This window comes from Carettochelys insculpta, chromosome 3 (assembly GCF_033958435.1).
Source record: "Carettochelys insculpta isolate YL-2023 chromosome 3, ASM3395843v1, whole genome shotgun sequence".
NCBI lineage: Eukaryota > Metazoa > Chordata > Testudines > Carettochelyidae > Carettochelys > Carettochelys insculpta.
The window spans coordinates 92,035,573-92,047,667 of NC_134139.1; the positions used below are offsets into that span (position 1 = coordinate 92,035,573).

Consider the following 12,095-nt stretch of genomic DNA (forward strand, 5'->3'; position numbering starts at 1 on the left):
TGTTCGGGTATCCCTGAGGGAAGGTGTCACAACCTTGCAGAAGTCAGTGTGGGATGATCTGTCTCCCAGGTCAAGTCTCAGCCTAATCTCTAACAACAGATCATCTGAAGAAGTGGGTCTTACCCACATTAGCTCGTGACCTAATCAATTTATTAGTCTCTAAGTTGCTACAGGACTGTATGCTGTTTGTGAAGCCGCATATTTTCATGGCTACCCTTCTAATAGTTTGGTTGGTTTAAACCTTGAAGTTTTCATATTTTGTCCACTTCTTGTCATTAGTTATAAGCCTAGATGGTCTTTGAGTATCCAGGTATCTAATCTCTTTAAAAAGTGTAAGTGTTTGCCCTTGATGAATTCTGTGGCAATGAGTTCCGCAGTCTATGCAATATGTGAAGAAGTATTTCCTTTTTAATTTTTGAATTTGCCACCCTAATGTAGTTGAATAGATCTTGTTCTTGTGTTAGAAGGCATAGAAAATGGAATTTCCTCATCTACCTTCCCTTTACCAGTCACAATTTTATCATATTCCCTCTTATTCATTGCCTTTTTAAGGTTAGAAAAATCCCATTATTTTCAGTCTAATATGAAACAAGCATTTTTACAAATTCTGGATCATTCTAATGAATCTTGACATCTCTCTAGTTCTGTATTATTCCTTCAGGCTGTATATACACAGCAAAGTATTTTGAAATAATTTCAAAATAAGCTATTCTGGAATAGTTTATTCTGAAATAACGCTGCTGTGTAGACATAGTATTTTGGATTAGAGCCCTTGGAAGCAGTGCAGATCCTGATTCCTGGCTGCTTCTAGAGGCTGAATCCTGGCTGCTTCTATAGGCTCTGTTGTGTATGGATACGTTATTTTGGAATAAGTTTTTCCTATTTTGGGGTTTCACTATAGTGTGGATGCATTATTCTGGAATAGTTTATTTGGGAATAATAACTCTGGAATAAACTATTCTGGAATAACTCTACAGTGTAGACATACCCTCAGAGATGCGGGTGTGACCAGTCCAGAGGAGGACACACCTTCAAATTATACAAGGACATTATAATACTGTTTTTATTATTCACCAGCTCATTCCTTGTGCATCCTAATGTTTTATTTGGACTCTTAAGGGCAGCTACACATTCTTCAGTGGTCTTCACTGATGTGTCTCATATGACACCCAAGTTCCTCATTTGAGCTGATACTTTCATGGCTCAGTAGATACAGATTACTCTGCTGAGTACTCTTCAAATATTTAAAATAGTAATGCAGAGTCACACATGCACACACATACCCTTGTCTTAATATGTATCCTCAAGTTATACAATGGAAAGAAGACATACATAGGCAATGCTCTCTGGAAAATCATTAGTGCTGTATATATTTAGGGACTGGAGAAACTGAAAAGCTTCTGATTTTAATTCCCACCTCTGTTTCAAGTTTTATTTCTTCCCAGAGTCAGCTAGGGGACTCAGCCTGACTAGTCATGGAGAGATTGGAGCCTTTGTCATTATCGGGTGAAAAGGATAACAAACTGACCAGGTAACATACACTTACTTATGATTAAAGAATGCCTAATAACACTTAAATGGAAAATTCCCCTGATGAACCACAAACAGTAAGAAGCAAACATAGTATCAGAGAGGCAGCCGTGTTAGTCTGTATCTTCGAGAACAACAAGAAGTTAGTCTGTCTATAAGGTGCCACAGGACTTCTTGTTGTTCAAGCAAATGTAGGTGATTTTATTCAGCGAGGAGAGGTGGCACAAGAACAGATACATATTTAATAATAAAACCCCAGTGTCACTGCCAAGCTGACACAAGGGGAAAATTTCTTCCCAACCCCAAATGTGGCCATCAGGTAGACCTTAAATATGTGGGCAAGATCCAACAACTGGACACCTGGGAAATAATTCTGTGTAGTGATTCAAAGCCCTCCCTGTCTAGTATCTCATTTCAGGCTGTTGGAGATATTTGCTAAGAGCAGAAGTCCTCTATTTAAAGAAAATCCAACCTGAGCAGCAGCAGGGCAATCTTTCTCTTCTTAACCTGCCTCAACTGTGTCGTAGGCCTTGTGGTCAACCTGGAAGTAATACCAAATATCTAAATTGGTTAAGTGTGTGTCTTTTTACCCTTACAGCTATACCAGTACAAACCCTAGTACGGATGAACTGTAATGCTGTAAAGGTAGCTTACACTACTCTAGTTATTCCCCTTCCCATACAGAATTCGTTATCCCAGTATGTAGCACCTTTATACCAATATAACTGTGACCACATGGAGGTTGGTAGCTGAGATGCTTTAACAATACCAATATCTTTAAATTGGTACAATGAATGTAGTGGAGAATGACAGTCTGAAATGAGTCATTCCTATTCTGTGGCCATTAAATCCCGGGACTCTGCTTAACTGTCAGTAAGTGTGATAAAGTGACAGATGACATCAATAGTGTCAGTCACAGCAGTAGTCAAACCAATAAATATGCTTTGTTGTAAAACAAACCCAAGAACAAGCTAATCACAGAAATATGAGACCGCTACGACTGAAAGCCCCAAATCTTATAGCAAGAAGGCTGGGAGGTTTCATTTAACTTCCATCCTTGTCCCACCCTTGTATGTCATTCTACACTTTTGGATTACATAGGATCATGGAACCCTAGGGCTGGAGGAGACCTCAGGAGGTCATCAAGTCCAGCCCCCTGCCCAAAACAGGATCAGCCCTAAATTACAGGACTAGATGTGTAGCAATACCATGAGAGAACTTGTTCATGAAACATCCGTCCCAATTTTGCAGGCCCAGTGTCGGTACTTGTCTGAAATGCACCTTCATATTTTTTTATTTTCACACTACAATAGTTCTATGTTTGGTTGATTGCATGTTTCCTTTACCTCTTTTCAGACCATGGAACTCAATGCACATGAATGAGGAGAAGCTTGAGGAGACACACTGAGAATCCCTAGAAAGAAGTTCAGCTTCTTTTCTTCCTCTGGAGGTGCTTATCTATGTTATTCAAATGATCCTGATAGGGAAATTGGAATGAATCGCCATATTTTTAGTAGTGCTGAGGGTGGGGGTTCTATTAAGTATATTTGGTACTTCCTATGGATTGAGATGATATAACTAATAAGTAATGTGTCAGACTTGAAGCTCTGGAGCAGTGGTTTTCAACCAGAGCCACAATGGAGGGAAATTTATGGACCCTGCACCAGCTGGGGCTTAAGCAGCAAGACTGCCTAGGTCTGAGCTGGTGCATGGTTTGTTAATTCCATCCCTTTCCCCCACCACTCATGGTGGCTCTCTGCAGAGCTACCATGAGGGGAAATACCAATTCCACAGGGCCCTGTTCATGTTGGGAGGCAGTTGAAATGCTGCTTCCTGGCCTGAAGGAGCTGGCAGAGAGCCTGCCCCCACTACCTACTGTGGCAAGGGGAAGTGGCGGAGAGCAGGAGTCTGTTGGAGCTGCTGTGTGGTATAAATTGCAGGGCGGGGAGTGTGCTTTCAGTGGTTACTCCTTTACTCAACATCCCTAGCATGGCACTGAGCAGACTTTGAAAATGTGTCTGTGCTCATTGTCTAAGAAGTGTATTCTGTGGTGGACTTGAAACATCAATGCATTTGATCCTTGTTTAGCTTGTTCTATGTACTACTGTGTTGTAAACCTCTCTAGGAAGACTGTACCCAAAGTAAATGTGATGTTTATGACCAGTCAACTGAAAAAAGTGGGTGTGCCCTGGAATTGCTTGTCTTAATGAAGTGTGCCATGTTACTGAAAAGGTTGGGAACCACTGTGCTGGAGGATGTATCAGTTTTCTCTGATTAAATCCTGTTTGATGCTTGAAGCCCACATCCCTGCAATAAACAGATTAAATGTGTGGTGAACAAAGATCGGTTACCCCAGCAATAAAACGAAGTATTTAAGATATTTACTTTATATTTTTCTTCAGTGTTTCACTTCCTGTGAAAATATGTATGTGGGTAAAGCATGTATTGCACATTTCTAGCACTCCTTCTCTCCTTTGTGGTTCTCGTCTCACCAGCTAGCCTGGTCCTTGTTGGCATGGCATTTTGCAGTTGCTGTATCAACTGGCTTACCACTTTTAGTTCACTAGTCATCACTTTTCAAAGACACATCAGTTTCCTCTTGGGCAACTTAAGCATTGCAACTTCTTTGAGTAAGAATTTCCTCTCCATTTTGAGATGCTGAGGAGTTGGCAAGGCAAGTGTGTTGCTGGTCACAGGAATTCCTAGCTGGTGGGTAAGTTGCTTTGAATCCTTTCCTCTGAAATTGTGTGCTTTCTTGTCTTTGCTGAATGACTATCATGGTATCGAATGTTTACTTCCTTCCTTTCAAATGATCAGTAACTACATGTAGAAAATAAAGGAAGCTGTTCACATTTGCACATAAAAGAGAGATGCTACTTCCTTTTCCCCTTTATTTAAAGCAAATGGATTACTCTGACGTAGTTTTTAAATAAATGTATTTCTACCTTGTTAAAAAAACATTTGGTATCTCATAAGGCCTCATTTTGCTCATTGCACTGAAATATGATGTCTGTAAAAATAAGTATGTGACAGCAAAGTAAACAGAAACTGCTAAACAAATCTGACTTCCTCAGAGGAAAAACTTGTGTCATAGCATGTTATGTGTATTTATGGTGCTAAATAAATGATGGGATTTAATCTGCTGCAGCAATAGCAGTAAGTAAATACCTTTCTGATTTTTTTAAAAGGACAAAATATGCAAATCTTTCATCTGTTTTGCTCATAGAAATGGGGGTGAAGGTGTCAGTGTGCAAAAAGACAGGCATGATTTATCTGAGCTTTCTCACTCAGCTAAGGCTCTAACTGTGAGTCTCATAGTGTTCACATCCCAGGCTTCTTTGTGAAGAGATATGCCAGTTTATGTAACACTGGGTCGGAAGATAGGACAATTCCCATAAAATGAATTCAGACCTATTTAAGGTTCAGATAAGCAACTTCTCCAAGCTTCTCTGGCTCTCAACAGATGTCCTTTGGGAAGCATAATAGTGTGTCTCTGTGCTTGGTTGAATTTAATTCCTAATGTACTTCTTGCTAATACATTAGTTCAGCTAAGAAATCTGAATACCGTTAATAAGGATTTGGTATTATTGGACCTTTCCCAGATCTGGGTGTAGCTGGAAAGCTTGTATTTTTCACCAGCAGAGGTTGGTACAATGAAAGATGATATCTCACCCAGCTTGTCTCCCTAAGGAATTGGTAGGCTTTCAGCAATGCCAGAGTTTTACAATTCAGAGACTGGAGCAAGCTTCTTTTAACTGAGAAAATGTTTTGTTGGCTTCCATTGGGTGCTATTACTTCTGTCCTCTTCCCAGTTTTTCAAGTTCTGTAGATTCCTAGAGATATTTAGTGCCCTCTGGAAATAGCATATGTTCCTGCTGTGCCATCCTTTACATAGGCCTTCTTACCACATTGCTGCATGTACAAGAATGTCTATTTCAATATGTCTGAATTCAGTGATGTGAGCATTCCTCTTTTAATGTGTTTTCATTGTGACTTTGTCCAAGTTATTTGCTCTCTCTCGTTAATTTTTGGAAATTGGGATGGCAATCTCTCACTCATAATAGAAAGAGAGGGGTATGTGCCTTCTGTTTGCAACTTTTGTGTTCTGTATGAAAACAGCACTGACTTTTTCACTGGCGAGAGGGGAAATCACACATTGGTGGAGTTACTGTGCTTCATGCAGAAGCTGCTTACCAATTGTCCCGGGCTTAAAGGATATTAAGGTTGTCTCTTCTACCAACAGAAGTTGGTCCAGTAAAAGATGACTTCAGTCACCTTGCCCCTCTGATATTCTGAGACAACATGGGTACAGCTACGCTGCAAAGGACTGTAAGGTGGTGGTAAATGTCTTTCAGGATGGGAGCAGTGTTGTGGTGTGCTTGCTTGTGTGTTGCTCTGCTGAGTTTTATACTAGTCCTCTCCATTCTGCAGGCACATATGAGGCTGATAGAGGAGACGGTGAGACAATAGGGGTTTCACAGTTGATGACACTTAGTTCTGCTTTGTGTTTCCGCTAGCTGAAATTGGCAAAGTCTCTGTTATGGTGTCAGTGCCCAGGTAATATATATCAGAGAGGTAGCCGTGTTAGTCTGTATCTTTGAGAACAACAAGAAGTCCTGTGGCACCTTATAGACTAACAGATATTTTGGAGCGTAAGCTTTTGTGGGCAAAGACCCACTTCATCAGATGGAGGAGGGGGTTTCCAGAGGGATGTTTAAAGAGTGGGCTCTCGGAAGGGAATGAATTGGCAGGGATTCAATCAGGGTAAAAAAGGTTTTAATAGTGGCTGGAAGGAACTGTCCAGGGAGGAAGATGTTAATTGCTCCCTTGATCAAAGGACAGGGAATAAGCAGCCTTTTGTTAGCAACTTTGCAAGACAGAGGCCTTGTTGGATTTCAGCGGCTGCTGGATTCAAGGATGTCATTATAAGTGATACACACTGGACATTTGAGACTTAGCTGAGTGGGCGCATCCCTTTTTTCTGAGATGGAAATCGCAGCAGTTGTCCAGGCTCTCTGTCACTGTGAGGCTGAATGATTTCATTAAGATGTGCATAGGACTGGCCTTGGAGGATACTCAGACTTCTGATCGTGTATATAATATGATTAGCGGCCCTGGAGAGTGAGGCCAGGCTGCTGTGTCACTTACTGTTAATGAAACCAGGTTGGATGTGGTTCTGGGATGATTTAGCTATACTGCTTTCTTGTGCCACGGGTAATTAGATAATCTCATGTATTAAGTGGTGTTGTTGCCTTTGTATTCCTCCCAGTGCCAAGATTGGATAGGACTGAAGGTCTGAGCAGATTCTATCTTACTCATTTTGACTGAGTACCTGGGTTGCACCAGGAGGAGATTGGAGTGGCACTTTGCATTTGTGGCCTGGCTGGATTCCCTTTCCATGTAAGAGACTATGGGGTTGGCGCTATCAGTTTTTGACTTGCCCAAAAGATCAGGTAGTAGTGAAATCCCCTGACGTCTTTTTCAGTCCACATTTTCTGCACCTCAGCTCACCTCTCTCAGGAAGCACAGACGAGATTTCTGGTTTTTCATGACTTTTTCAGAAAAAGCGTTAAACAGAGTTAAACCTCAAAGCCAGGAAATGCAAAACTCTGAATGTAGGTGTCAGTAGGAGCATTCACACTGTCTCAAAGAGAGAGCACCGTGCAATTTCTTACTGACAAAATTTACTATAAACACAAACCTTTTACAAAAGTGTCAGCAATACTTTTGAATAATTTTTTAAAAAAATATCTCTCAGGCAGTAAACCTACTGGTGTTCCTTATACAGACTTTACCACTTTGTTGCTCTTACCACCTACTTTGGAATCAGGTTTCAACTGTTCATGTGCAGTTGAGGGCTTGTCAATACAAGGAAGTTGCAGGAAAGCTAATGCAACATAGCTAAGGTGTGAATTTAAAGTGCGAAACTGTTCAGCTGCAACTCCCCATGTGGATAGACTTAGGGCATGTCGACACTTAGGGGAAGATCGACCTCTCTAAAGGTCAGTCTTCTGGGGTTTGATTTAGTGTGCCTAGTGGGGACACACTAAATCGAACTGTCATGGTACCACTCTCTTGACCCCAGTACTCCTGACAGTCACAAGGAACAAAGGGAGTCAACAGGAGAGTTTCTCCCCTCAACTTCCACTGTCTGAACCTCAGCAAAAATTGATTTGAAATGCATCGACTCCAACTATGCAATTCTTGTAGATGGATATGCATATCTAAAATCAATGTTACCGCCTTGTGTAGACCTGGCCTTATTCGGTGCTGAAGCTATGTCTACACTACTGGGTGTGTTCTATCATAGAGCCCCTCGTGTAGATACAGCCTGTGCTGACAGTTTTTCTCTCAATGGAGGAACACCACCCCACTTAATAACAGCTACATCAATGGAAGTGCTTTTCTGTCAATACATCTGTAGCAACACTTTGATTTTTGTTAGCATAGTTATGTTGTTTGGGGTCTGATTGTTTTCAACCCTTGATTAACATATCTATGCTAGTATAATTTTTAAGTGTAGATGAATCTTTAGGACACACTTGACCTATGAGTGACAGCATCCACCTGGACAGGTGTGGCAATGGGGATGTTAAATGTAGTTTAGCTTATGCACGTTGATTTCGTGCTTTTACGTGGTTTGTTTTAAGTTTTCTGAGTATCACCATGTAGATGTGCCCCAAGAGTGCCTTTGGCTATGTCTACACTAGGACTTTACGTTGAAGTAGTCTATTTTGAAGTAACGAAATTGAAACAGGCTACTTTGACGCGTATCATCTACACATCCTCCGGGGCGGGTGCCATCAATGTTCAACGTCGAAGTAGTGACAGGGAATATGTAAAGGGGCCGCCACGGATGGAAAAACAGAGCGTCCACGCACGCAAGCATCCTCCATCGAAATAAGAGACCAGGAAAGCCTGTGGACAGGGTCACAGGCTGGACTAGCCCTTCCTGGGCAACAGCAAGCTGCTCCTTCAAAGAGATTCTTCCAGACACAACCGGCCTGCACAGCACGAGGTCTGCAGAGTGCTAGCCACCCTCTTGCAGACCAAGTCACAGGAGCCATGGACCCCCAGCAGCAGCAGCAGCAGCACCTGGAAGCCTTCCAGGTAGTCACCCAGGGAGCAAGCACCCTGCTAGATGCTGCACAGGAGGCCGCCCAGCATCTCCTGGCAGAGGAGCCCTCCCAGGTGGCAGACAGGAATGCCCCTGACTACCAGGCTCCCCTCTTCCTCCCCCGCTGGGTGCTCCACCCCCTCTGGAGCTATCCCACCAGCTCTGAGTGGTGGGAGCAGCTGGTCATGGGGCGTGGGGGAGTGGGACAACAACATATGGCTGCGGAACTTCCGCATGCGCCAGCAGACCTTCCTGGGGCTCTGCCAGTGGCTCACCCCCGCGCTGAGGCACCAGGAGACCCGGATGCAATGCGCCCTCCCTGTGGAGAAAAGGGTCACAATAGTAGTCTGGAAGCTGACCACTCCAGACAGCTACCACTCCGTGGAACACCAGTTTGGAGTGGGAAAGGCCATGGTTGGGGCCGTCATCATGGGGTAAGGAGACCTGGGCATGCACACACAGGGGGCAGACTGGGGAGGGGGGCCCAGGTGTGGGCCTGGGGGGGTGGGAGGGGGCTGGGTGGAGGCCTGGGGAGGGAGGGGTGTCTGGGAGGAAGGGGCTAGGTGGGGGGTGCCTGGGAGGGGCCTGGGGCACCCTGCACACCCTCATGGGTCCTTGTGTCCCCTCCCCACAGGTGGTCCATGCTCTCAATGCCGTACTTGATAAAGTTGTTCCTACATTGTCAGAAAAACTTCTGGGATACATCTACACTGCAGTGATCTGTTGACAGAAGTCACTATTGAAACATAATTTCTGACAAAATTTCTGTTGACAGAGTGAGTCCACACACAAAAGTGGATTGAAAAAGTGATCTGCTCTATTGACAGAGACTGGCTGGTTTGCCCATCCCTCTCTCAACAGAAGGGCCAACTAGAAGCACAGCAGACAGGGCTGTCTGGTGACCTGGAAGCCCAGTCCACCAACAGAGGGGCCCCTGGAGCATTCACACTTCAGTTTTGTCAACAGATTCTGTTGAGAGAGGCATTCTGCTTCGTGGGGGAGAGGCAGAAGTCTGTTGACAAAAGTGCTGAGTTGTCGACAGAATGCATTTTTAGTGTGGATGCGCTGTGGGTTTTGCCAACGCAGTGCTGGTTTTGTTGAAAAGACCCTCTCGTGTAGATGTAGCCCTTGTGTCGGTGTGAGCTGTGTCTACAGAGGGGAAGCTATCTTGGAACAGACTCTTGAGGATAGATGTAGCCTTTGTTTGCTGCTGGATTAAGTTACATCAAATTAAGATCACTCTGCTTGCTTGTGAGAGCTTCCCAGAGTGGGTGGTGGTGGCGGTGGCGGTGGCAGTGGCATGCTTTAACTCAGGCACACTGATGACATCCCTCTGTCAGCTGCATCATCCTCACTTTCCTGCCTGTCCCTGCGTAGATGAGTCTTCGGTGTAGAACAGTGCTGTCCAATATGTTCTCTGCTCACCACATGTGGTGAAGTGCTGTTCAGGAGGCCTGCACACATGGGGTGCCCCTCAGACTGCTCCGCGCATGTGCCCCAGCGTGTGACAGGACAAGTGCCTGGTGGCAGCAGCAGAGGTGACTCTTCTGGCCCCGGCGGGCTCCAGCCACGTTCCTGAACTGCTCGTGCGGTGATGGCTGTGGCCGCATTTCGAGGCAGCTTGCATGATGGTGGCTGCAGGCGCCTCTCAAGGGCTGCGTCTACACGTGCACGCTACTTCGAAGTAGCGGCAGTAACTTCGAAATAGCGCCCGTCACGTCTACACGTGTTGGGCGCTATTTCGAAGTTGAAATCGACGTTAGGCGGCGAGACGTCGAAGTCGCTATCCCCATGAGCGGATGGGAATAGCGCCCTACTTCGACGTTCAACATCGAAGTAGGGACGTGTAGACGATCCGCGTCCCGCAACATCGAAATAGCGGGGTCCTCCATGGCGGCCATCAGCTGGGGGGTTGAGAGATACTCTCTCTCCAGCCCTTGCGGGGCTCTGTGGTCACCGTGGGCAGCAGCCCTTCGCCCAGGGCTTCTGGCTGCTGCTGCTGCAGCTGGGGGTCCGTGCTGCATATACAGGGTCTGCAACTAGTTGTTGGCTCTGTGTATCTTGCACTGTTTAATGAAAGTGTGTCTGGGAGGGGCCCTTTAAGGGAGCGGCTTGCTGTTGAGTCCGCCCCGTGACCCTGTCTGCAGCTGTGCCTGGCTCCCTTATTTCGATGTGTGCTACTTTGCCGTGTAGACGTTCCCTCGTTGTGCCTATTTCGATGTTGGGCTGAGCAACGTCGAAGTTGAACATCGACGTTGCCAGCCCTGGAGGACGTGTAGACGTTATTCATCGAAATAGCCTATTTCGATGTCGCAACATCGAAATAAGCTATTTCGAAGTTGGGTGCACGTGTAGACGTAGCCAAGGTGGCTCATGAGTCGTCATCTGCAGCCGGGTTCTAGGGCAGCTCGTGCAGTGCAGCGGCAACCACGTTCTGGGCTGGCTTCCACGAGTAATCTGGGGTGGGGGAGGGTGCCTGACTGCGTGCAGCAGTGCCTGGTGAGGGGTGGGGGCCGTGGTGAGCCCTTTTGGACACCACTGTTGTAAAATGAGAGTGTCCACACGGGGAGATAGTGAGCGAATGTGGAATAGCTACTTAGCAATAGCAATTCCGCATGAGCTCTTCTAGGATATTTTCCTGTGTGAACAAGACCTTATGTAGTAGTCTGGTCTGCACACATTCCTCTCTAACTAAAGCTGTGGAATAACTGATTTTTGGTTAGGTTTGGTTTGGCAGCATTTACTTCAATAGATATGACTTAGAATTGTGAGATCTGAAGACGTGAGGATAAAATTTGTCTCTCGGCTGTGGTGTTTGTCATGTGCATTTAAATCCCCTAAATATTTTTTTCTCTATTTCAGAACAGGGTTGAGACCATGCACTATAGAAACCCTACTTCAGGAAGGTGCCTGGCTTTTTGCCTTTACTGAATAGGACTCTTGTTTTCACATGGGCACACAAAGATTTCTGGGATTTTTTAACTATTTCCAGTCAGACCCAGCTGTTAGGATGGCTTCTTCATTGGTCACAAGTCACTCATAACTCAGTAACACTAGTGTACTAGTACCAGGCCAAGGTTAGATGGTCTACATCCAAAATATTAAATAATAGTAGGAAAAATACCTCACTCTTACACAGTGCTTTTCACAAGTAGGTTGCAAAACACTTCACAGCTTGTAATGTATTAATCTTCACAACATCTCTCGAGGTAGGCCCATTTTGTAGATATCTTCTCAGTGGCTCAGATCCCTGAGTCTACATAGCAACTGGACGCCTGTGGCTGGGATGGGCCAGGTGACTTGGGTTTGAAGGGCTCGGCCTACAGGGCTGATTCGCTGCAATGTAGGCTTCTGGGCTGGGACCATCCCACCTCACTGTGTCCTAGAGTTTGGGCTGCAGCTTTGAGGCTGAAAACCTGCACTGCAGTGAAATGGCCCCACAGCCCAA

The 12,095-nt window shown here is 45.1% G+C and overlaps 1 protein-coding gene across 5 annotated transcripts in view; it reads left to right on the plus strand.

Moving 5' to 3' along the window:
- Positions 1 to 12,095, plus strand: part of IPCEF1 (interaction protein for cytohesin exchange factors 1) — a 98,823-nt gene that overhangs the window by 20,029 nt on the left and 66,699 nt on the right. For 2 of the 5 annotated variants that reach the window (XM_074990357.1, XM_074990354.1), the window contains exons 3-5: positions 1,446 to 1,531; positions 2,887 to 2,980; positions 4,186 to 4,243. The gene's annotated coding sequence lies outside the window, so the exon portion shown is untranslated. Of the gene's footprint in view, positions 1 to 1,429; positions 1,532 to 2,886; positions 2,981 to 4,185; positions 4,244 to 12,095 lie in introns of all 5 variants that reach the window. The other 3 variants (XM_074990353.1, XM_074990352.1, XM_074990356.1) reach the window with 2 other exon arrangements.